The 22,846-nt window shown below is 45.1% G+C and overlaps 1 pseudogene across 1 annotated transcript; it reads right to left on the reverse strand.

The window, feature by feature from the left end:
• Positions 1-21,253: 21,253 nt before the first annotated feature.
• LOC149121829 (small ribosomal subunit protein eS24 pseudogene) lies at positions 21,254-21,758 on the reverse strand (annotated as a pseudogene). Its single transcript, XR_016222761.1, has one exon. The product of XR_016222761.1 is annotated as a small ribosomal subunit protein eS24 pseudogene (transcript).
• Between the last annotated feature and the right edge of the window lie 1,088 nt (positions 21,759-22,846).

The raw sequence follows: 22,846 nt of genomic DNA on the forward strand, positions 1-22,846 counted from the left end.
CCGATTTCTATTGTTTCTCAAAGCTGGTGCTGTACACATGCTGAAGCTCACGCTAGTGACACAGTGGCACTCCTAAGTCACTGCCGCTGACTGCAGACTGGCTTGCGTCCCTGTGTGTGTTGTGCAGGTAGACCCCATGATGTTTGCTGTGTATTGCTGCTTGTTGTATGTCGTTTAAATTTGTTTATAAATAGCTGTCTCTTGTGTAGAGTATCATCATCTGCTACTTTTCGCTGCTGATTGTTGGAACGCCTCTTGGGAGCTGGGAAAGAGCAGTTTTTCATTTTGAAAAAGATTTTTTTCTCCTTCTAGCCCTGTTTCCTCTCTCTCTTGTACCATAGCTCCTGAAGGCTTGACGTGTGCTTGTAGGGTCTGCTTGGATTCTACCCATGAACCAGAAAGGAGTTTTCCCAGGATAAACACAATCCAAAGTCACCTCTGTTTCAGATGCCAATAACAAGGGCTAATACATATTGAGCACTTAGCACTTTCAAGGTGTGGTGGCTGATTTGATGCATCCATTTGACTAGACCAGAAGGTACCCAGACTGCATGTGCCTGGGAGGGTGTTTCTGGGTGAGCCTGACATTTGAGTTGGTACACCCAGTAGCTGCCCTCCTCAATGCATGTGGACACCATCCCACGTGTGGAGGGGTGAGTACAGCAAATGTGGAGGAAGGAGGCATCTGCCCCTTTTCCTGCCTCTCTGCAGGAGTGAGGCCATTTCCTTGCACCTTCTGCTGCCCTTGAATGGGGCCTTGCACCACTGGCTCCCCTGGTTCCCTGGCCTCCAGACTCCAGCTGAATTCAACACTGCACCTGCTGACTTGGGTCCCAGGTCTCAGACTGTGGGACTTCTTCCTAATCCTTCCTCATCACATGAGTCAGTTCCTCGTGGTAAGTGTTTCTCTCTCCCTCTCTTTATATGGAACCTATTGGTTCTATTTCCCTGGAGATCCCGGACTACTCCACCAGACAAAATGCAAAGCATCCTGCAGACATCACTCCATCTACTTTCTACCCTCACTTACTCTTCCCATTTCAGACCTGAGGCTGAGCTAGAGGCAATAAGTGACTTGTCTAGAAGGCCCCACTAGGAAGCCACAATGCTGAGTGGAGCCCATGTTCCAGTGACTTCAAGTTTGTGTTTGCTACCACTTCAGTATCCTGCCACAGTTCCTCTTTTCCATATTCTGTATATAAACTCGACGTAGTCCCTCAGTACGCCTTGCAAATAAATGGTATGCTAAATAAAAATAGATATTTCAAGACATTTTTCTTGATTGTCTTGTTCCTCCCATTAAATTATATGCGTTGAGGAAGGAACAGGCTTCTTGGAACCCAGAGCACATTTCCCACCAGATGAGCTGTGATTGTAGCTTCACCACCACATTTGACAGCATTGCTTAATAAAGAGATTTAAATCCACCTACAGCTTTATACTCAAAAACAGATGACACTGTCCTTTAAAGGCAAAATAGTATGAGGAAAATGGTATTGAAATTGTTCCCTGGTGTGTATTGATTAAATATGAGCATTTTGATCTGATTATGTTGGCTGTTTTGTATTGAGGTTCTCAAGTTAGGTTTCATTTGATACTACCAACAAAAAAATCCAGAACTAGGAATGGGAAGAATAAGTAATGCTTGCTAGCCATAATACAACTTAAAAGTCTTGACACATCTTGAAGATACCTTACATATTTTCATTTATTTGCTGTCCATCTAAGGTCAGAGAAATTTGATGCTGTGCATATATCCTTTCCCAGCCGCAGTTTGCTCATATTTAAAATGGGGATAACAACAGCACCTGCCTCACAGGCTTATTGTAAAGATGAAATGGGGGCCAGCGCCGCGGCTCACGAGGCTAATCCTCCGCCTTGTGGCGCCGGCACACCGGATTCTAGTCCCGGTCGGGGCGCTGGAGTCTGTCCCGGTTGCCCCTCTTCCAGGCCAGCTCTCTGCTGTGGCCAGGGAGTGCAGTGGAGTATGGCCCAAGTGCTTGGGCCCTGCACCCCATTGGAGACCAGGATAAGTACCTGGCTCCTGCCATCGGATCAGCGCAGTGCGCCGGCCGCAGCGCGCCAGCCGTGGCGGCCATTGGAGGGTGAACCAATAGCAAAGGAAGACCTTTCTCTCTGTCTCTCTCTCTCACTGTCCACTCTGCCTGTCAAAAAATAAAAAATATCAAAGACCCGAAGCCAAGGTCAAGGTGCTGTCTGGCTGGGTTCCGGTGAAGCCTCTCTTGGTCCTCTGTCCTCATACAGCCCTTCCTCTGTGTGCGCATGGAGGGCTCTGTGGTGTCTGCTGGTTCCCTGGGAAGAACATCAATAAGGCCTCACCCAACCTCTATTCCATCCCCACAGCTCTCAATCCAGTCATGCAGGGCTTTGGGCTTCAACATATGAATTTTGGGGTGACAACAAGTTCATACCAGTGCTCAAAAAGAGTGCATTTTTTAGTGGTTCATTTGTAGGATGTATCTACTCAGTACCCACCCAGCTTTGTCTTACATGCATCTGAGACCTTGAAAATGGTTTTAAAGTTATCCTCAGCTTAGATTCATTGAGACAATCTCGAGAGCGAAAGTAGCTTCAGTATTGACTATTGCCTGGAGTTAGCTGGCAGAGGGGACAGTCCCTGATCTCTGGAGACAAAGGATGCTGGTGCTGATGGCGTGTGTGTGTGTGTGTGTGTGTGTGTGTGTGTGTGACAAGTTGCTAGCCAGAGATGACACTACAAAAAGAAGTGGCTTAGGTCTTGAAAAGTTTGGCTAACTAGAATTAAAATTTTGAGGCAACTTGCCTGATTAAGGCTCTTGTGGAAAATGAGTGTCTCTCTCTCTTTCTTTCACCATTTTCCCTCTAATTAAAATTGAGCCGGAACTGTGAGTGCCCATTTCGCCTGAAATGGAAATCTGGCATCAATGCTCAGCTAAATGCGATTTTCTTCTTTGTGTTTTTCTACGCTGCCATCCACTTTCTGCCTCATCGCATTCCTAGCATCTGACAGGTGGTCGGAGTCCCTATCTTATCAAGCATCTATTCTGAAGTTCAATGTCTGAATTCTTCATTTGGATTCTGGCATTTGGGGGTCATTTTGTTGACCACCAAAGACAGACAACACAGAGCAAATGTTAGCAAGACAGCCGGCTTTGGTTTCTTAGTCAAAGCAATTTTGAAAGAACGTTCCAACTTGAAAGAGCTCTTCTCAAGGTTTGGAAGTGAGAGGCTGCCTGGGGTGGGGATGAGGGTAGGGGTGGGAGTGGAGTAGGAAGGAGGAGTCTGTCGCTGGACAGAGCCACCTGTATTTTCCTGCAGAACAATTTTGAAAATTTTTTTCTTGTTCTTTTGGCAGGATATTAGTCATCATATAAAGATCTGTTATGCACCAGGTCCTTTAAGATAAATATTCTGGAAGCAAAAGGAGGAAATTTGCAATAACTTACAATCAGCTCTTAAATTCTAGCTGTTCAGATTTTTTTTTTCACAGTATGCCTTTATTGAGCAGTGTTTAGACGAAGTTCAAGACTTTCACAGGCAAATCTGCTCCCCTGAAGGTGAGCCCTTGCTCACGACAATGCCAGGGTCTCCTGTCACGTTCTAAGAGTGGTCGGTCTACACATGGGGCGGGGACCACTCTGGGGATGCTGCTCTCACCAAACCCAATATTTCTGTTACGTTAGCTTTAAGATAAATGCATGCAGATCTTTGCTGGGAGGTTGGAAAGGATGATGAGTAGTAGATCTGATCCCTAATCTAGATGCATATAAATGAGATGAGATGACGTCACCCAGCCGAGGGCCTGAAAACCATAGGAGGCAGCGCTGTGCCCTGTGAGTGCAGGAGTTTCTTTAAGTGCTCTGTCCAGAAGAGGCAAGATCCTTCCAGACTGAAGTGGAAAAGATGGGGCCTTGGAGAAGACTCTTCATTCCTTGAACACTCTCTCAAACACTTCAGTAGTGTGGACAGGCAGGGCCTCCATTAGGAGGTGCCATTTTGGTGCCTGTTAGAGGAAGAAAGAACCCACCACTAGGGGAGGAGCACTGCACGGTGGGGAACCACCCAACCGATCGGTAAGGTGATGGATGCACAGTGGCCGAGCGTGGCTGAGAGCAGGGGCAGGGCTGGGTTGGGGTGTGAGCATGTGATTTAAGGTGCTGATATACTTACCTCTCAGAGGTAAGCTAGTAGCATGCCCAGAAGTTCTTGAAGCACAACCAGTCTAGTGAAGCCAAAGACTGACTGTGGCCATCACTTGATCATTCACAGACCTGGGGATCCCAGTCTCTGTTGTTGGTTCCTTCTAATGACTTCCCATCTATCCCATACTTAGAAGAGGAGGCAGTTTACCATCACCGTATTTGCCTGTCATTAAAACATGCAATGTGCCTTCCTGAAGACAGTTGCTATCCGTGTGTATGTGCGCATGTGCACACCCGCTCATGCACTCGCAGGATGGTCTTGCGTCTCGGAAGTCTGTCTCAGGGTGGGCCCTGGCATCCTTCCCTTGCCTCCTGCCATTCACTCATACATCAGCTGAGATCTGCCAGAGCCCCTCTCCAACAGCTCCCAGAGCTGTGCTTGGGTCTACGGAGCCAGGGCATACTTTTTTCCATGGGAGCAAATCATGGAAGTCCTTTCTCTTGCTGCTCTGTGAAAGTGTCACTTTGTTAAAGTGTTTCTGGCTCCCATTCTTTGGAAACCATTGTGAAGGGTTTTCATCACAGTGCTCAGAACTGGCCCACCTGACATGGCATTACATCAGCAGAAACTCTGCCTCTGACTCGAGTGCTTGCTTCATATACCAAAACCCTGCAGAGTTCCCCACTTGGTGCTGTCCTGAGCAGAGTGTCACCTTGGTCTGTCTGTATTTGTAAACAGCCTCAGGCTTTGAAGTCAGAGAAAGTCCCAAACCCATTAGCATCAGACTCACATGTCCTCCATGGTTTACCCTGGAAAGAACTCGGTACGTTATTCTGCAAAGACCACGATCTCCACTCTTGAACACTTTGCTTCTTGGACTCCCTTCCTACAACTCACTGTATGTCTCAGAAAAGAATTAATGGTATTTCACTTTTTTCCCTAATAAAACAGGAGAAGAATAAAGTAGAAGGCATGCCAAATCTTTATAATAGTGACTTCTTCCTGATAAAATCTTTAGAAAATAAATCCTATAGATAAGAAGAGGTGAATTACCTGGTCTCTCTAACTCACAGAACAGAGGATGTGCTAATGTTATCATGATAGTAGGTACAGATGCAAACTTTCTCAGTAGTAGAGTTTATCAGTATAAAGTATAAAGATCAGATTGCAACTGAGGAATATTTCAAAATATAGCAAAATTGCATGCAGTCTATCTTTTCATGAAGGCAATCTTTCTTGTCTCTATACTCAGAAATATAGAATCATTCATGAAAATACAGTTTCTCCTATTAATGATAATACTGTTAAAGATACAAGTTCTCTACAAATCTGTATTGTTCCTAGAATCTTTTAAAATGCTGAGTTTGAAACTCCCATTACTTTGAACTCTATAAATGTCGTTCCTCTGGAGAACGTCCCCTACTGCGAGTCGCACATCCCAGGATGAAGGATGGAGAGGGCTTTGTTGAACAGTTCAGGTGATTATTCGGTGAGGTGTTTGTGACTCACCTCGGCAATCACCTGGGTTAGGAACAGGGGGGAACCCAGGGATGTCTAGTCCAGGGCTTTACCACTGGTCCAAGAGGAGCTGAGCAGTGCATCAGTGCAGCCAACTCCATACGCAGGGAGACAGAGGAGGTGACAGGTGCTGAGGCCATGCTGTACCGTTGTGGGACAACAGCTGGGTTGTCAATTGTGGCTCCCTGCTGGGCACCAAAGGCTACAGGCAGCCTCCTCAAAGTGCACCCAGTATTTAATGGAGTCTGCATGCTCTGCTCATCCTGGGAGATTACCGGATTACCTGGGATAAAAGAGGGAAGGTCATCGGATCAGCTGACACTGGGTCCAATTTAGGCTTTAAAACTCTAACAGCTTCTCAGCTTTTAAACAAGCCTATCAACAACTTTTTATTTTTCAAGGCTAAAGCCATCTTCTCAAGGGCTTCTTGGAGTTGGAAGGCAATGAATTTACAAGTGTTCCTGAGAGTCCACAATGGGTAGGTATCCAAGGTTCCTTATCTGTAAAAACAAGAATAATAACATCTACTTCCAATGAAACTCATAATACTGTCTGGAATACAGTGAAGCCTCAATAAAGATAAACAATTAGTACATACCAGAAATCACGGTTGAAGAAGTTAAATGGACACTACACTAAAGTGCCTACCTGGAACCAAAGCCGATACAATGCAGTGTGTACAGCCAATATCCTAGGACACGTCTCCAACAGAAAGTGTTTTACTTAGACACTCCATAAAATCAGGTGAAGCAACTGGCCCACCAGATGCACAAATGTGAAAGTGAGGTCAAAAGAATGAAAAAGTACTGCAACTCTCTCGCAACAGACCCAAAAGAAAAGCAAGTCAGTGAATTTCCTGAAACAGAATTTTTCCAAAAGGATTTTGAGGAAACCATGAAATACGAGAGAATATGGGATGGGAATTTGACCTAGAGGTTAAGATGTTACCTAAGATGCCTGCGAAGTGCTTGGGTTTGATACCTGGCTCCGGCTTCTGACTCCAGCTTCTTGTAGACCCAGGGAGGCAGAAGTGGTGTCTCAAGTGATTGAGTTCTGTCATCCATGTGGGAAAGTGAGGTTGGGTTCAGTTCCTGACTTTGGCTTTGTCCCAGCCCTAACTGTTGTGGGCATTTGGGAAGTGAACTAGTGATGGAAGATCTCCTATGTCTGTCTCTCTGTTTCAAACAAAATTTTAAAACATTAAAAAAAATACAGTAGATTCAAAAAGGAGTGTCAAACTCTAACAAGACAGAGGACCATCAAGTCACAAAGATAAATGACAGATTAAGAAAGGAACAAAGGATACACAAAACAACTAGAAAAAAAATGAGCAAAATGACAGGAGTATCTTTACTTATTGATAATAGTCTTGAATATAAAATGATTAGATCCCCAAAATAAAAGATATAGACTGTACTAAAAAAGATTCAACCGATGCTGCAAAAGCATCCAAATAGGAAATAGGAGGTCAAACTACCTCTGCTTGCAGATGTGATTTTCTGTAACAAAAACGTAAAGATTCCAACAAAAACTGTTAGAAATCAGTATTATACAAGATACAAAAATATGCAGCTTTTTTTTATACATTAACAACAAAATTTTGAGAGGAAATGAAGAAATCCCATTCACAATAGTGGCAAAAATAAAAATATCCAGGAATAGCCTTAACCAAGGAAGCAAATAACCTCTACAATGAAAATTATAAAATTTTATAGAAGGAAACTGAAGAATGCACACAAAAAATTGGAAAGACCGCCCATGTTCACAGATTGGAAGAATTAAAATGTTTAATGTCCATACTACTCAAAGTGGTTTACAGATTTAATATAATTCCCATCAAAATACCAATTTCATTCTTGGCAGAAATGGGAAAAACACTTCTCAAATTCATACAGAAGCACAAAAGATTCTGAATAGCCAACAGAATCCTGACTAAAGGAACAAAACTGGAGGCTTTACAATACCTGACTTCAAAACATGCTACAAAACTATAGTGACCCAAACAGTTTGGTACTGGCATAAAAATATACACAAAATCTAATTGACCCAAATAGAGATGCTGAAATAAATCCACGTATTTACAATCATCTGATTTTTGACAAAGGCAGCAAGCACACACTCTAGAGAAAGGAATGTCTCTCCAATAAATGGTGTTGGGAAAAGTACACAACCATATGCAGAAGAAAAATCGAGACCCTCATCTCTTACCATATATGAAAATCAACTCAAAATGGATCACAGAGTTAAATGTAAGACCCAGAACTACAAACTACTGAAAGAAAACATAGGAAAATGCTTTAGGGTGATTGTTTAGGCAAAGATTTTTTTTTTATATGCTCCAAAACGCACAGGTAACAAAATAAGAAATTGACAAATGGGATTAGGTCAAACTAAAAAGCTTCTGCATAGGAAAAGAAACAATCAACAGAGACAACTTAGACAAAGGCAGAAGATGTTTGCCAGCTACTCAGTCTATAAGGGTTTGATGTCCAGAATATAGAAGGAACTCAATAGCAAAAAAACAAATAATCTAATTGAAGTGTGACTAGCCAGTTCTCAAAAGAGGACATACAAATGGCCAAAAAGTACATGAAAAAATGCTCAGTATCCTGAATAACAAAAGTAATGCAAACCAAAATCACAATGAACTATGATCTCACTGCAGTTAGAACAGCTCCTAAAAGACAGACAAGAATAATGAGTGCCGGAGAGGATGTGGGGAAGGGAGAACTCTCATACCCTGCTGGTGGAAAGGTAAATTAGCATGGCCATTACGTAAAAAAGCATGGAGGTTTCTCAAAAACCTGGAATTAAAACTTCCAGATGACCCAGCAATCCCACCACTGGGTCTATATAGCCAAAGGATTTAAAATCAGTGTGTTTAAGAGATACCTGCATTCATATGTTTGCTCCAACAATATTCACAATAGTCAAGATGTGGAAGTGAGTGAATAAAGAAAATGTAGTGTGTATGTACAAAGAGAGATTATTCAGCCAGAACAGAGAATGGAGTTCTGTCATTTGCAGCAGTGTGGATGACACTAGGGGAGGCTATATTAAGTGAAATAGGCACAGAAAGCCAATACCACATGTTCTCACTTCGGTGTGGGAGCTCAAAAGCTGATCTCAGAGAGGTTGAGAACAGAACAGTGGCTACCAGGGCTGGGCAGGATGACAAGGAGGTGGGGCTGGAGAAAGGATGGTTAACGTGCACAGGGCTGCAGCGGGTAAAAGGAAGAATTTCTAATGTTCCATAGATCAACAAGATGCAGTCGACAATAATTAATTGAATATTTCCAAACAGTTTGATACAGAAGATTCTGAATTTTCCCAACACACAGAAAAGACGAATGTCTGATATAGTAGTTACCCTGATAGATCATTGCATGTTATATGTACGTGTATTGAGATGTCACACTGCACCCCGTCAACATAAAAGTCTATTAATATAAAATTCTATTAAAATAAAAGTCAGTATTTCAATGACAAAAAGAAAAGGGAAGCTCTCGAGGAGGGAGTTTTGTGTTTAACATTTTCAAGGCAAAAGAAGAGACTCTCAAGATCCTTGTTCACCTGCACAGCTGAGGCAGTGGCTACCCTTGCCTCCTTGCCTTGGTTCATGCTACAGTCAACTCTCCAAGCAGCCAACACAGCACTTTTCTAAAAATCTTAAATCAGATTATGTCATTTTCCAGATCATAGCTTTATGGTGGTTTCCCATCTCATTTAGTGTTCACGGGACACCCAAGAACACCTGGCCCCGCCTACCTTTTCGACCAGCAGCCTTTGTCAGGTAGTCTTTGCTAGGAGGGAGTGAGGAATATGATGTTGAGATAGAGGAGATTTGTAGTAGTCAAGGTGAGACTCGAAGGCTCTGCTGAGATGAAATGGCATAGGGAAATTCTGTTCATTGAAAAATAAAACTTTACATATATCAGCTCTTAGTTTGTCACTAAGTAACCGTGACTCCGGGAGGACAGGAGGCTCAAGCTAGGGGCAGTGATGGGTGGTAGTGATGGGTGGGTCCAAGTGGGTAGACTGGGGAGAAGGTGGGGGAGATGCTGACAGGTCTTGCCACAGGCTCTGGCTTTCTGGCTTCTTAGCTTCTCCATTACCATGTTGCTACCGGCTACCACTAGCTTGAGCCTCCTGTCCTCCCGAAGTCATGGTTACTCAGTGACAAACTAAAAGCTGATACATGTAAAATTTTATTTTTCAATGAACAGAATTTCCCTATGCCATTTCATCTCAGCGGGGCCTCAGAATTGAAGAGAAGTCTCCAAAATTGCAATACAGCCTGTGCTCTCTAGGGTGGACATTGTACCAGTGCATTGTTCAGGGTCCTGAAAAGAGGGATGGGCTGGGAAAAGAGATGCAAGTCAAATCTCTGTTGTCCTCCGCGTTTAGACACACCTCTCATTGAAGCGGATGTGCACATTACTGGCTGAAAAGGAGTTTGGGATTATCCGTGAGCCTATTTCTGTGAAACAGATCTTACAAGATTGAGGCTATTAAATGCTGAGAATGTATCATGCAAACTATCCGTGCCCCAAAACTGGAACCAGCCTCCTGGATCCATGTCATCTGATTCCCAGTCTCTCTCCACTTCCCCTTCCTCACACTCTCCTTCTCCACCCACTTCAGTCTTATGACCATTTCGAGAATTTGTCTCCTGCGGTATCCTGCAGTGGCTTCAGCGTTTTTGTCTCTCCTCTCCCATGCCACAAGGCTATATCTCCTTCACTTCTTTCAAGTCTTCTTCCAATGTCACCTCCTTGGTGATTGCTACCCTGAGCGATCTGTTGAAGTTGCGCCAGCTATAGCCTCCGGTCTGCTCCCTCCCTCCTGATCTCCAGTTCTCTGTATTCTGTCGCTCAGCTTCTAGGTCACCATGTAATTCCCCGTTCCATTTGATCTGCTTACTGTGTGTCTCACTAGGATGAGGTTATGAGGGCAAAGATATACGGTCTATGTCACTCCCTGAGAGAGTCCACTCACCTACAGCAATACTTCTACAAAAACCAGGCAGTCAATGAATTCTTGTCGAATGAATGAACTTCTTTTTATTATAACATGGTGAGCAGGAGAGCCGAATAAAAGAAATCCCCAGCATGAGCATCTAAGCTGTATACCCACCACAAATTCAGATATATTTTCCAGAAGGCCAAAAAACAAACAAAAAACAACACAGCGCTTAGACGATGGAAAAATGTCTGTACTGAGCTACCCAGCTGATCCTTGGCTTCCTGGCCTCGCCCTGCTGAGGGCTAAGAGGCACTCTCAAGTCCTGCTGGAGTGTGCAGGATCAGGACGACCTCATCCTGGGGAGAGAGTTCTAAAGCCAGTACATCAAAGGAAGCTGCCCCCTCATTGCCAGGGACCCCTCCCTGTTTGAATCAGGGCCAGAGTCCTAGGAGATGGGGCTGGACAAATAGTGGGGCTAATACAACTCTGTGTCGCGAGGCAGCCCTGTTTTGCGGCCCACTGGCCCAGTGTGGCGCTGTCAGGGAGGAAGTTTGCCTACACACCCACTGGAGTTTGGGAACGGTTGGCATCAGGGAAAAGTGATCTCAGAGGAAAGCAGCAGGGTGGGTGATCCAAGAATTTCTTCTTGTAGCTGGGTCTTCCAAAGGACAGCAGGTGCACAAGGATGCACCCTGTGGTCATAATCCCGGGTCAGAAGGCCACAGTTAGTGGCAGAATTTGGAAGGGATGGTCCACCAGTCACTTACCTAGGGTGGGGGAAGGCCCAGCCGCTGGCCTATCATCTCTGCTGCTAGAGCTTTGTTAGACCAAGGCGCTCAGGTGCTGAGGAAGTTCCCACTACACAACGCTTACTGCTGGTGGTCCCTGTGAGATGAGAAGTAAGAGCTCTGGGCCGGCTGCCGGTGACAGATTTCCCAGCCAAGGGAGATTGTCCCGGGTTCCTCATCACGTAGCCCCTGCTTCTCCTGCTACTGCACAACACTGGCAGAAATGAGCTCCTTCTCAGGGTGATGGCAAGGAGTCCAGGTCACTCTGCAAGAACAGCCAGATTCCCCGAGACTGGGGAATTGGGAGACAGATCAGAGGTGGGATTCGTGAGCACGCTCATCTGGCAGATTTCCTGGGCAGCTTCATCCGCTCTGGAGTTCTTGCTACCAAACTATGGGAATCACATTTGTAAATGGGGCTGGAAGCTCCAAAAGGAAGAGAGAGAGGGAAAAAAGCCCAGCTAAGCAGGTGCATTTCTCCGGGATTTCTCACCTTTTCCTCTTGCAGGCCGCCTGAAAGTGGCACAGAAAGCAAGCTTCTCCCTAGAACTTCGGCTCTTTTCTTCCCTCTGGAGAGAATAAGAGAGGAAGTCATGAAGCAGCAGCACACTTGCTTGGGGTTTCTGAACAAAATTCAAAGGAGACAAAATCACAGTCTTCCTTCACTCCCTTGAGGAAGGTGTCTGGAAGTGAAATCAAATGAGAAACAGAAAAATGGTAGAAATTTAACTCTTTGCTTGTACGGCAAAACAGGGCTGACTTTGCGACCACAGGGAGGAGAACACCCAAGCTTAGCGCTCACTGTGTGCTGCTATAATTTAAACACGTGAACCATGCAGCAGAACTGACATTTACAAAACCCATACCAGCCTCTGTTCGTTTGGCTACATTCCTGTCTTCTCACCACAGCACTTTGGCCTGACTAGCATTTTATCAGTGTAAGTGATGTCTTAGGAAATGCAATCTGATGGCACAAGGACCTGCCGACTCTCCTTGAAGCATGATGAAGCCCAAGGTTGTACAACTTTCAATTAGGAAGGGCTGATTATCTGATGGATATGGACTTTGTGAAGTTCCATGTCTTTTGTCGACAGAAAAAATATTATTGTCCCAGAGGCACCCTAAATTGTTTCAGAAGGACATAAGGCATAAGCCAACACACGGCTAAAAACACTCAGCTCTGTGCTCCCTTCCCTGGTTTGCTGTCCAGTGGCCCTGGGAAAGGAGTCACAGTCTGCATGGTGTTTCCTTTGATTCTCTGGAGCTCTATGTTTGACCTGTGGGCAGCAGCTCCCAAGCCTGACAGCTCTGCCAGGTTAGGTAGGTGATTGGTTTTGAAAACTATAATCATTGGCTTCCACTCCAGACAGTGGGGCACAGTCATGTGTATTTTAACAAGCTCCCCAGTGACTCCCAGGGAATCCAAGGATCCAATATCTAGAGGTCCCATGGAAGGGCTGGTTGGTTCCAGGGACTGCTCTGAGATGCTTGATACACTTCTGTGGGATGTGAGCTGTGTGTACGTGTGTGCGTGCATGTGCTTGTGTGTGCGTGTGTGTGTGTGTGTGTCTGTGTGTGTAGCTGGGGAGGAGGAGGGGTAAAAAGTCAGCAGTTACATCCTGGGATATACAGAAGGAGGGTAAAATCTCACAGCTGTTCCTGTAGAACAATTACAACCTCAGACATCCTTTGATGCTGGACTTGACCTGAGAAAGAAGTAAAGGAAACCCGATTAACCTTCATGGAAAGTCTACCGCCCCTTTCACTCTGTGTGGTGGAGGAGTTCTTTTCACTTACTCAACAGCAATCATAGAGCACAACGATCCTAAGTGCCCTGCACTGGGCTGGTGTTGGAGTTTCAAAGACAAAAATGGGGGCTGGTGCCGTGGCTCACTTGGTTAATCCTCCGCCTTGCAGCGCCGGCATCCCATATGGGTGCTGGGTTCTAGTCCCAGCTGCTCCTCTTCCAGTCCAGCTCTCTGCTGTGGCCCGGGAAGGCAGTGGAGGATGGCCCAAATGCTTGGCTCCTGCACCTGCATGAGAGACGAGGAGGAAGCACCCGGCTCCTGGCTTCTGATCGGCACAGCTCTGACTGTAGCGGCCATTTGGGGGGTGAACCAACGGAAGGAAGACCTTTCTCTATGTCTCTCTCTCACTGTGAACTATCTATCAAATAAAAAAAAAAAGACAAAAATGATAATGCTCATCTTTAAGGAGCCTGCAGATGCTTGCCACCCGGAGACACATGTGCTATCAGGGAGTGTGCTTCGGGACGCTTCGGCAGGAGGCTGTCAGGGTGAGTGCAGCGACAGGGTGAGTCTAGGAGGATTTCTAAGAAAAGGTGGCACTTGAAATAAGTCTTAAATGATTCTGATGCTGATATTTACTACCTCAAATAATCCAGTACGGTCTGTGCAGAGGGACTTGAGACAGGATGAAAGGGGTGGGGTTGGGGAGATACAGCCACAGATGAGGTGGACAGGTAGGTATGCTGGAGCTAGGGGATGGGTTGCTGTGGCTCCTCTCTGAGTGCAGGAGGCGTCCAAGCAGACGACACTGCAGCACATTGGTGACGGAGAGAGCACAGTATAGTGGTGGCATAGAGACTGCATGGGACATGGGGGTGGTGAGACGAGATGGGAGCTTGCTGGCCCGAGAGGATGCAATGGATGTGAGAGTGGAGAGGCAGGGAGCAGCAGGAGCTACCGGTCAGTTGTTTGGGTACAGGGGAGAGAGAGGAAGCAGTTGAGGATCCCACTCAGGTACTTTTTGGTAGCTGGTTACATCATGCTGCTGTTCACACGCACTGTTCGCTTTAACATAGCTCTTCATGTTACCTTCATAATAATCCCATGTCATTTTGCACAGATCAGATAGGAGGCTTTGTGAGATCAAATGGCCAAAGGGAGGAAAGTTCAAATTTTCCAGCTGGTTAGCGGGAGCTGGAAACCAAATTCAGATCAGCCTTAGTTCTGAGACCTGGGCCTCCAATGCCCCAGGCAAATGCAAAACTCAGTAAGACTAAAAAGGAAGAATGTGACTTTGAGTAGGCTCCATTCACAATAGCAACAGCGTGAGCCAAGACCCGAAAAGTAGAATCGAAGCCCTTGAAATGTATTCTTGCCTGCAGTTAGCGTGGTGAGATGTGACCTCCTTTTTGAAAGGAAGTCAGTGGTCTCTCTCCTGTGCCGTACAGCCTTCGTATATGGCACCAATGGCAAATAGGATCAGAGCAAGAGTTTTAAAGAGGAAAAAAATTGCCATTACAAAATGTCCTTATAAAAAAAGTGAGATGAAGTGCCTTAACCTCTGTCTCAGGCGTTTGCTCATCCCGCCTTCAAGAGCCATTTGTTTAAAGACAGTGGTCTCACTGGAGGAATTCAATAAATACTTGTACTTAGCAGTCTTTCATTGGTGAAATAGGCCTCTTGCAAAATCTTGTATGACAGCACACACTTTAAAGATAGTATATTGTGCATTTAGGCTCTCTGAGCCAAAGGATTTTTGCAAAAGATCTCATAGTATCAGGTCGTTGAGAGAGACTCTGTGAGTCCGACCTACCTGGATAGAGACTAAATCACCCCTGGAGCCATCAGGTAGGCAAACATTTGACTGTTTCACAGTGAGGTATGACCTTGAACTCATGCTGGTGTTTGGGTTGAAGCTGAATTTAGTCGATGAGCCTGGTTGAAGCAACTTGTTAGTTACTTGTTAGTTAGTTACTGCTCACTTGTGATATTCTGATAATCCACTTACCTTGCTTTGAGGTGTTTGCGTACAAAAATAGACTTGACTTAGCTTCATCCCCTGTATTTATCTCCCTGAAACTTTTCTTTATCCAACTTGTCTCTCTGTCTGTACTTTACTTCTCCTACTCAAAAATGGATAACCTTCAGGGCTGGTGCCATGGCTTACTTGGTTAATCATCTGCCTGCGACACCTGCATCCCATATGGGCGCCAGGTTCTAGTCCCAGCTGCTCCTCTTCCAGTCCAGCTCTCTGCTGTGGCCTGGGAGGGCAGGGAAGGATGGCCCAAGTGCTTGGGCCCTGCACCTGCATGGGAGGCCAGGAGGAAGCTCCTGGCTCCTGGCTTTGGATCAGCACAGCACCAGCTGTAGCGACCATTTGGGGAATGAACCAACGGAAGGAAGACCTTTCTCTCTGTCTCTTTCTGTCTATAACTCTACCTGTCCAAAGAAAGAAAGAAAGAAAAGAAAGGAAAAAAAATGGATAACCCTCATTTCATTGTTCAATTGGTTGGCTTGAACAGTTTGTTGGTCTGTCACTCCTTTTCTTGGGCTGCAACTTGGGGCCTATACAGGGGCCCCTGACACTTGAGCTTCCCTGCTGTTGGATTGCTTTCACTCCCCTTGGGAGATGACTGCGAGGCATAGCCCATAAATGTCATCATAAACGGCTCTGCAGACGTATGTGTCAACGTCAGTGATGCCAGATTCAAAAGAGTCCAACTGTGTGTATCTGGGGAAAAAATGAGGTGGCCTGTTGCCACTGGACAGTGTGGTGAGGAACTGTCGCTCTTCCGGTCTCTTGTGGCTATTTGGAGGCTATTTCTTCAGCTGTCCTTGCTAGCATGAATTGTAGCATTTTTGCCTGTTAACAGCAGCCAGTGGGCTTGCAGGTCAAAATGGTTTGTCTTTTGCTTCAGAGAGTTGGAAGGGCCTGCTTCCTCCTGATTTTAAGAGCCGAGATGTTTGAGACAGGAACCCCACCCTTCCGTAGCAGGTCACATAAAATGCCTAGACACCACCCTCCCCCCATGGGCAGCTGGCCCATTTATGCAAGAGAACAATAAGGAGATGGTTCCTTTGCTTCTGGGTCTTTGGCAGTGTGCGAGGAGGAGGAGGCTGAAGCCAGACACGTTGGCTCCACGCACATGCCCAAGCCTTTCTCAAAGTCGCACCTTGTTGAGCAACAAGAAGGCAACTGTCTCCATACCAACACCACCAATGACGACCTTATAACTGGATTGGCTAGTTTTTTTCATTGAAACTCTGGCTTACTGGGTGTGTCTATGTGTTTGCAAACCATAAATGGGAAGAACCAAAAGGGAAGAGAGGTGAAAGTGAAATCACAGTTTTCTTAGCAAGAAAAATAAGATGCCATTTTAGAATAAAGGTAATTATCACTCTGACTGAACTAGTTTGGGTTCTCGGTGTGTGTGTGTGTGTGTGTGTGCTAGTTTGAGACATTAACCAATCATTTACATGTACGGTCTTTGAGTATGTGAAAGCCATTCACATACAAATTGAAATATCTGGGCAACTGCTGATCTCTCATTCAAGTCAAGTGCTCTTCCCACCATCATTTCCAAATTCTTCTGCTGAGTTACATACAACCTTGCCACAACTATAGTAGTTGCTTTTTTTGTATTCTTGCCTTTGGGCTTATTGTTCTGTCTACTAGAAAAACTCTTCCTACTTTTTTTTTTTTTAAGATTTTTGGTTTGTTTATCTGAAAGGAAGAGATACAGACAGAGGAGATACATACAGAGAGAGATCTTCCATCTGCTGGTTCACTCCCCAGATAGCCACAACAGCTGGGGCTGGGACTGGGGCTGGGCCAAGCCTAAGCCAGGAGCAAGGAGCAGGGACCCAAACACTTGGGCCATCCTCCACTGCTTTCCCAGGCGGGCGCATTAGCAGAAAGCTGGATCGGAAGTGGAACAGCTGGGACTTGAACTAGTGCCCATATGGGATGCCGACACTGCAGGTGCAGGCTTACCTTCTATGCCATAGCGTGACCCATCTTCCTAGCTTTTTACGTGTGGGGAATGCAGGTTCACTTTCTGAACTCCATCTCAAAGCTCTCACCCCAGGCAGAATTGATTGCTCAAGAGGAGCCCTGTTCAACTTAAGATTACTCTTGGCACATTTATTATCCCATGGGATTGTGACTTTCCTGAGTTTGGAGCCTGCTTCCTGTTCATTTTTGCATTTTGAGTGCTTTCTATGTTTTTTTTTTGGACAGGCAGAGTGGACAGTGAGAGAGAGAGACAGAGAGAAAGGTCTTCCTTTGCTGTTGGTTCCGGCACCGCGCTGATCCGAAGCTGGGAGCCAGATGCTTCCTCCTGGTCTCCCATGGGGTGCAGGGCCCAAGCACCTGGGCCATCCTCCACTGCACTCCCTGGCCACAGCAGAGAGCTGGCCTGGAAGAGGGGCAACCAGGACAGAATCCGGCGCCCCGACAGGGACTAGAACCTGGTGTGCCGGCGCCACAAGATGGAGGATTAGCCTAGTGAGCTACGGCGCCGGCTGCTTTCTATGTTTTATCACACTGGTAGGCACCAAGCTAGCTTTGATGGTCTGAACCATGAAATGGAAATCTTCTAGCTATTCAAATTCTAGTTATAATGATATTTCTTAATGATCAGAAATGATTTTTAAAGATTTATTTCTTTATTTGAAAGGCAAGAGTTACAGAGAGAGGGGAAGAGAGAGTGAGAGAGCAAGAGAGAGAGCCAGAGAGAGAGAGCAAGAGAGAGAGTGAGAAAGAAAGCGAGAGAGAGAGCAAGAGAGTGCTTCCATCCAATGGTTCATTCAACACATGGCCACACTGGCCGGAGCTGGACCAATCTGAAGCCAGGAGCCAGGAGCTTCTTCCAGGTCTCCCATGTGAAAACAGGGGCCCAAGCACTTGGGCCATATTCCAGTGCTTTCCAAGGCCATAAGCAGAGAGCTGGATCAGAAGTGGAGCAGGGGCCAGCGCTGTGGCGCAATTGGTTAAAGCCCCAGCCTTCAGTGTCGGCCTCCCATATGGGCACTGGTTCAAGTCCCAGCTGCTCCTCTTCTGATCCAGCTCTCTACAATGGCCTGGGAAAGCAGTAGAAGATGACCCAACTCCTTGGGCCTTTGTAGCCACATGGGAGACCCAGAAGAAACTCCTGGCCTGGCTTCGGATCAGCTCAGCTCTGGCCATTGTGGTCATTTGGGGAGTGACCCAGCAGAATGGAAGACCTCTCTCTCTCTCTCTCTCTGGCTCTACCTCTCTCTATAACTCTGTCTTTCAAATAAATAAAACAATTCTTTAAAAAAAAAAAGTGTGGCAGCTGGGACTCAAACTGCTGCTCATGTGGGATGCTGGCGCTGCAGACAGAGGCTTAGCCTTCTACACCACAGCACCAGGTGCCCCCACCCCAGTGCTGATTTTCAACACACACTCTGCATGTTTGGTTTTATGTTGCTTCTCCTGCTTTCATGCAGTCTAAATGAGAATGTGAGGCATCACTATTGCTTTAACGAAAAATTGAACTCAAAGTATCTTCGTTTTGAGTAGAAGATAAGACTCTAGCATTTTGCTGTGTTAGTGAAGGAAGAAAAAGGTTCAGCCATGGCTACGAAAGCCAGTGTGGGTAAGGCAGTCTGCTGGCTTTGGAACAGAATAGCGTTTCCTCAGCCTGCCTGTGCAGACCCCAGCTGCCTGCAGGCAGCCTCCTTGCAGAACCCGCGTGCATCCAGGCGCTGGAGCTTTGACTGACCTTAGCTTCAAAGGCAGGTGGTGTTCTGCGGTCAAACTCTTTGATCCACTTTAAAATCAATGACAAGTCTTCTTAGGACTCCAGGTATGTTCTCCCCTCTGAATTCTCCCAAATAAAGTATGAAAAACCTAGGTCTCTGCGCTCATCTAGCTCCTCTCAATCTTCTTCATTTTTTTAAACATGAACTAGGGATTGAGCCCAGGTACTTGGTGTGAGATGCAGACACATCCTAACCTGGAGCCTTAATCACTAGGCCAAAGGCCAGCCCCGATCTCTTTGTTCTTCATATGAATTTATTTAGAGTTATAAATAATCTCCACCCTAGTTCTTTGTTTCCTGTCACAGAGGCTCCTTCAGTGCAGAACTATTAACTGAGTGTAATTATTATTATTATTACTACTACTGCGTATGATTTCAATAGGGATACAATTATTAATAAGAGTGTAATGCACAATCTGATCTTTTAGGAAGGTGAACTTTCCCCTCATGCACACTGGGGTCAGAAGCATCGCCTGGGGAAGGCCCACACTGAGCAATGCCCCAGGCCCTGGAGGCAAGAAAAGGCAGTTTTGTTTTGTTTCTTCAGCTTGAAGGTGGAGCTCATACTTCACATGCAGCAGTTTGGAAGTAGAACTTGCATAAACACGGGTGTCAGAGAGGGAGCTGCCGACGCGAGCAGGAGAGTGAACGCCTGGGATGCCGTGGCAAAAGTCATCCTCCACCACTGATCTTTCTGCAGGGCACCTGCTTGGCCGTAGTGGATCCTGGCTTTGGTTCTTCAACTATTGCATACAAAGTTTCAAGCCAGTAGGGTCGTAGTTAGTGTACTGCAAGAAAGACTTGTGCTTTCTTTTTCTTTTTATGGAGGTTTCTACTTTAGAACAAAAATCCATGCTGGTTGTTCTGTGTAGCATCCGTGAGATCCAAACCTGGTGTTGCTAAGTTCTTATCTGATTGTAATCTTTAGACTGTAGGAATGAGAGATCAAAATCCCCAGGAATTCTCAGGAATTCCTGAAGGCATCAGGTGTTGTCTTTTAAATACTTCTGAGGCAGGCACCTTGGTACAACAGTTAAGACACCTCTTGCGATGCCAGCATTCCAAACCAGAGGGTCTGGATTCAAGTTCTGGCTCTGCTTTTGATTCCGGCTTCCTGCTAATGTGTACCCCAGGAGGCAGCAGGGGATGGCCCAAGCAGTCTGGTCCCTGCCACCTGTGTGGGAGACCCAGGTTGAGTTTTGGTCTCCAGGCTTTGGTCTGCCCTAGCCCCAGCTGTTATAGGCATTTATGGAGTGACTCACATATGGGAAGATCTGTTTTTGTCTCTCTCTGCCTCTATCTCTCTGCCTTTCAAATAATAAATAATTTTTTTTCAAAAGGACACAAAAATAAAATACAGCATTATTTACATTATTTGCATATTATTATAAACACCTAAAATTGCAGTTAATAAATAAATATTACATTTAATAGTTTGAGGGGATCTTCAAAAAACTCAAGGAAAATGTGTATTATGAAACAACTGTGCAGTAATTTCCAATTTTTTGCACCAAAATAGACTTATCTTTTAAATCAATGTTTCCACAAACTTTAGGAAGTAACCTCATAAAGATTTTTTTTGCCCAAAGCAAACATTCAAATATTGTAAAAGGCCAGCGAGCATTATTGGATAGTATGTGAATGATGTAACATTCAGATCTTTCAGCACTTCACAGAATCGTGTCCTGAAATTGCCAATTTAAAAACTTATATTGCTTTCAAAACTTGTTTTCTTAGAACACAGCTCGAAGGATTTGTTTAAAGTATCCTACGTGTATAAATACACCAATATTTATTTTATTTGCAATCATGACTCACTGTCAGCACCAGCCAGAGCTGTGAACACTCACCTACAGCAACAGCTCCAGGCAAGACTGGCACATTCAATGGGGTCCACTTCTCCAGTCCCAACTCTCCGAGACATGGCCCACCTTGACTTCCACTCTGCTCACACGCGTCATCGGAACCCTTCAGCTCCGAAACAGCTCCTCATTAACGACCACCTTTTTAATTCTTGCAGGAGAATGGGAAAAAAAATTTTTCCCCAATTTTCTTGATTTCTCCACAGATTTTTCTCAGGACTTAAAAAACACTCAGTTTCCCCCAAACATCCTAGGAAGAGATTCTCACATGGAAGCGCTACCCCAGCCTGACCTTCCATGGCTGACGATAGCTGAGGCTTGCAGCTGCAGATTGGGTAGAAGGTTTTAATCCTACACAATCCTCGGTAGAAGGCTTAACTCCTCTAACTAGTATTGTAGAACGTGGAGTCTGTTTCCTAACTTGTCAGAGCTTCCACTTACCCTTTCTTTTTTTTTTTTTTTAAGTTTTTACAGTTTACTAATTCCCATGAAAAATTCGCACAATCACTGTAGATAAATTCACTGCAAAATCTTTACTCCTTCGGCTTTTTGCCAGCACCAACGTTGGCCTTGGCAGTTCCCCTGACCTTCTTCATCCTGTTCTTATGCTCCTTTCGCTGCTTTCTTGAAGTCTTTTTCTTCTCATACAGACCATGTCTTGCAAGTCTGTGTTTGGGTTCATTTTTCTTAGCATAATCCAAGGAATCGTAAATCATGCCAAAGCCTGTTGTCTTGCCACCACCAAAATGAGTTCTGAATCCAAACACAAAGATGACGTCAGGAGTCGTCTTGTACATTTTGGCCAGTTTTTCCCGAATCTCTGTCTTCGGCACCGTCGCCTTGCCAGGGTGGAGCACGTCAATGACCATCTGCTTCCTCTGCAGTAGTCGGTTAGTCATGAACTTCCGGGTCCGGATGGTTACTGTGTCGTTCATGATGGCGGTAGACCCTCACACAGCCAGGGAGGAAAAGAGAGCCACCCTTTGCCGGCCAATCATATCAGCGCTCCCACTTACCCTTAAAATTGAGAGTTCTCATCAGTTTTAAGAGAAGCTTAAAGTTATTTCGTGAATATATGTGCAGGTCTTGGTTACACTTATTTTAGTTCTCTTTGATTATGTTTACCCTTAAGTGTTTAATGCTTTTTTATGCTACTATAAATGAGATGGTTTTCCTAATCTCCTGTATGGATGGTTCTTTTTAGTGCATAGGAATGCAACTGACGTTTGTGTGTTGATTTTGCGTCCTGCTGCTTTACTGAATTCATGTACTAGTTCCAACAGTTTGTTGTTGTTGTTGTTGGAGATGTTAGGGTTTTCTACACATAAGAACATGACCTTTGCCAACAGAGATCATTTTGCTGCTGCTTCTCTAATTTGGACATCTCTGATTTCTTTTTCTTGCCTACTTGTGAGGACTTGTAGCACTATGTTGTGTGGAAGTGGCGAGAGTGGGCATCCCTGCATTCTCTCAGATCTTAAAGGAAAAGTTTCCGGTTTTTCACCATTGAAATGGTGGCTGTAGGGTTTAATTGTGTGTGTGTGTGTCTGTGTGTATTTATGTGTCCTTCATTGTGTTAAGTTCCTACTACAACTGATTGTTGCCAGTTTTTATCATGAAAGGATGATGAATTTTGTCAAACTTTGTTTCTTCATCTATAGATAAGATCATGTGATTTTGTTCTTAATTCTCTTATTGTACCAGCTCTATGTGGAGTCTAAAATAGTCGCTCATACAGACAGAGGGTAGGGACCCAGCCAGGGGCTACAGGGAGCTGAAAACAGGGATGTGTTAGTCAATGGTACAGAGTTTCAATTGGACTAGCAGATTAAGTCCTAGAGATCTACTGTATGACATAGTGTATAAGTCAATATTGTGTTGTATGCTTAAAAATTGGCTACAAGGGTAGATCTTATATTAAGTGCCCTTATCGTAAAAATTTAATAATAATAATAAAGAGAGTGGAGAAATCTTTCAGAGGTGATGGATATGTCTATGGCATAGAGTGTGGTAATGGCCCCACAGGTGTAGACTTG

The sequence above is a fragment of the Oryctolagus cuniculus genome, chromosome 16 (genome assembly GCF_051225735.1).
Source record: "Oryctolagus cuniculus isolate XC-2025 breed Fujian yellow rabbit chromosome 16, ASM5122573v1, whole genome shotgun sequence".
Lineage (NCBI taxonomy): Eukaryota > Metazoa > Chordata > Mammalia > Lagomorpha > Leporidae > Oryctolagus > Oryctolagus cuniculus.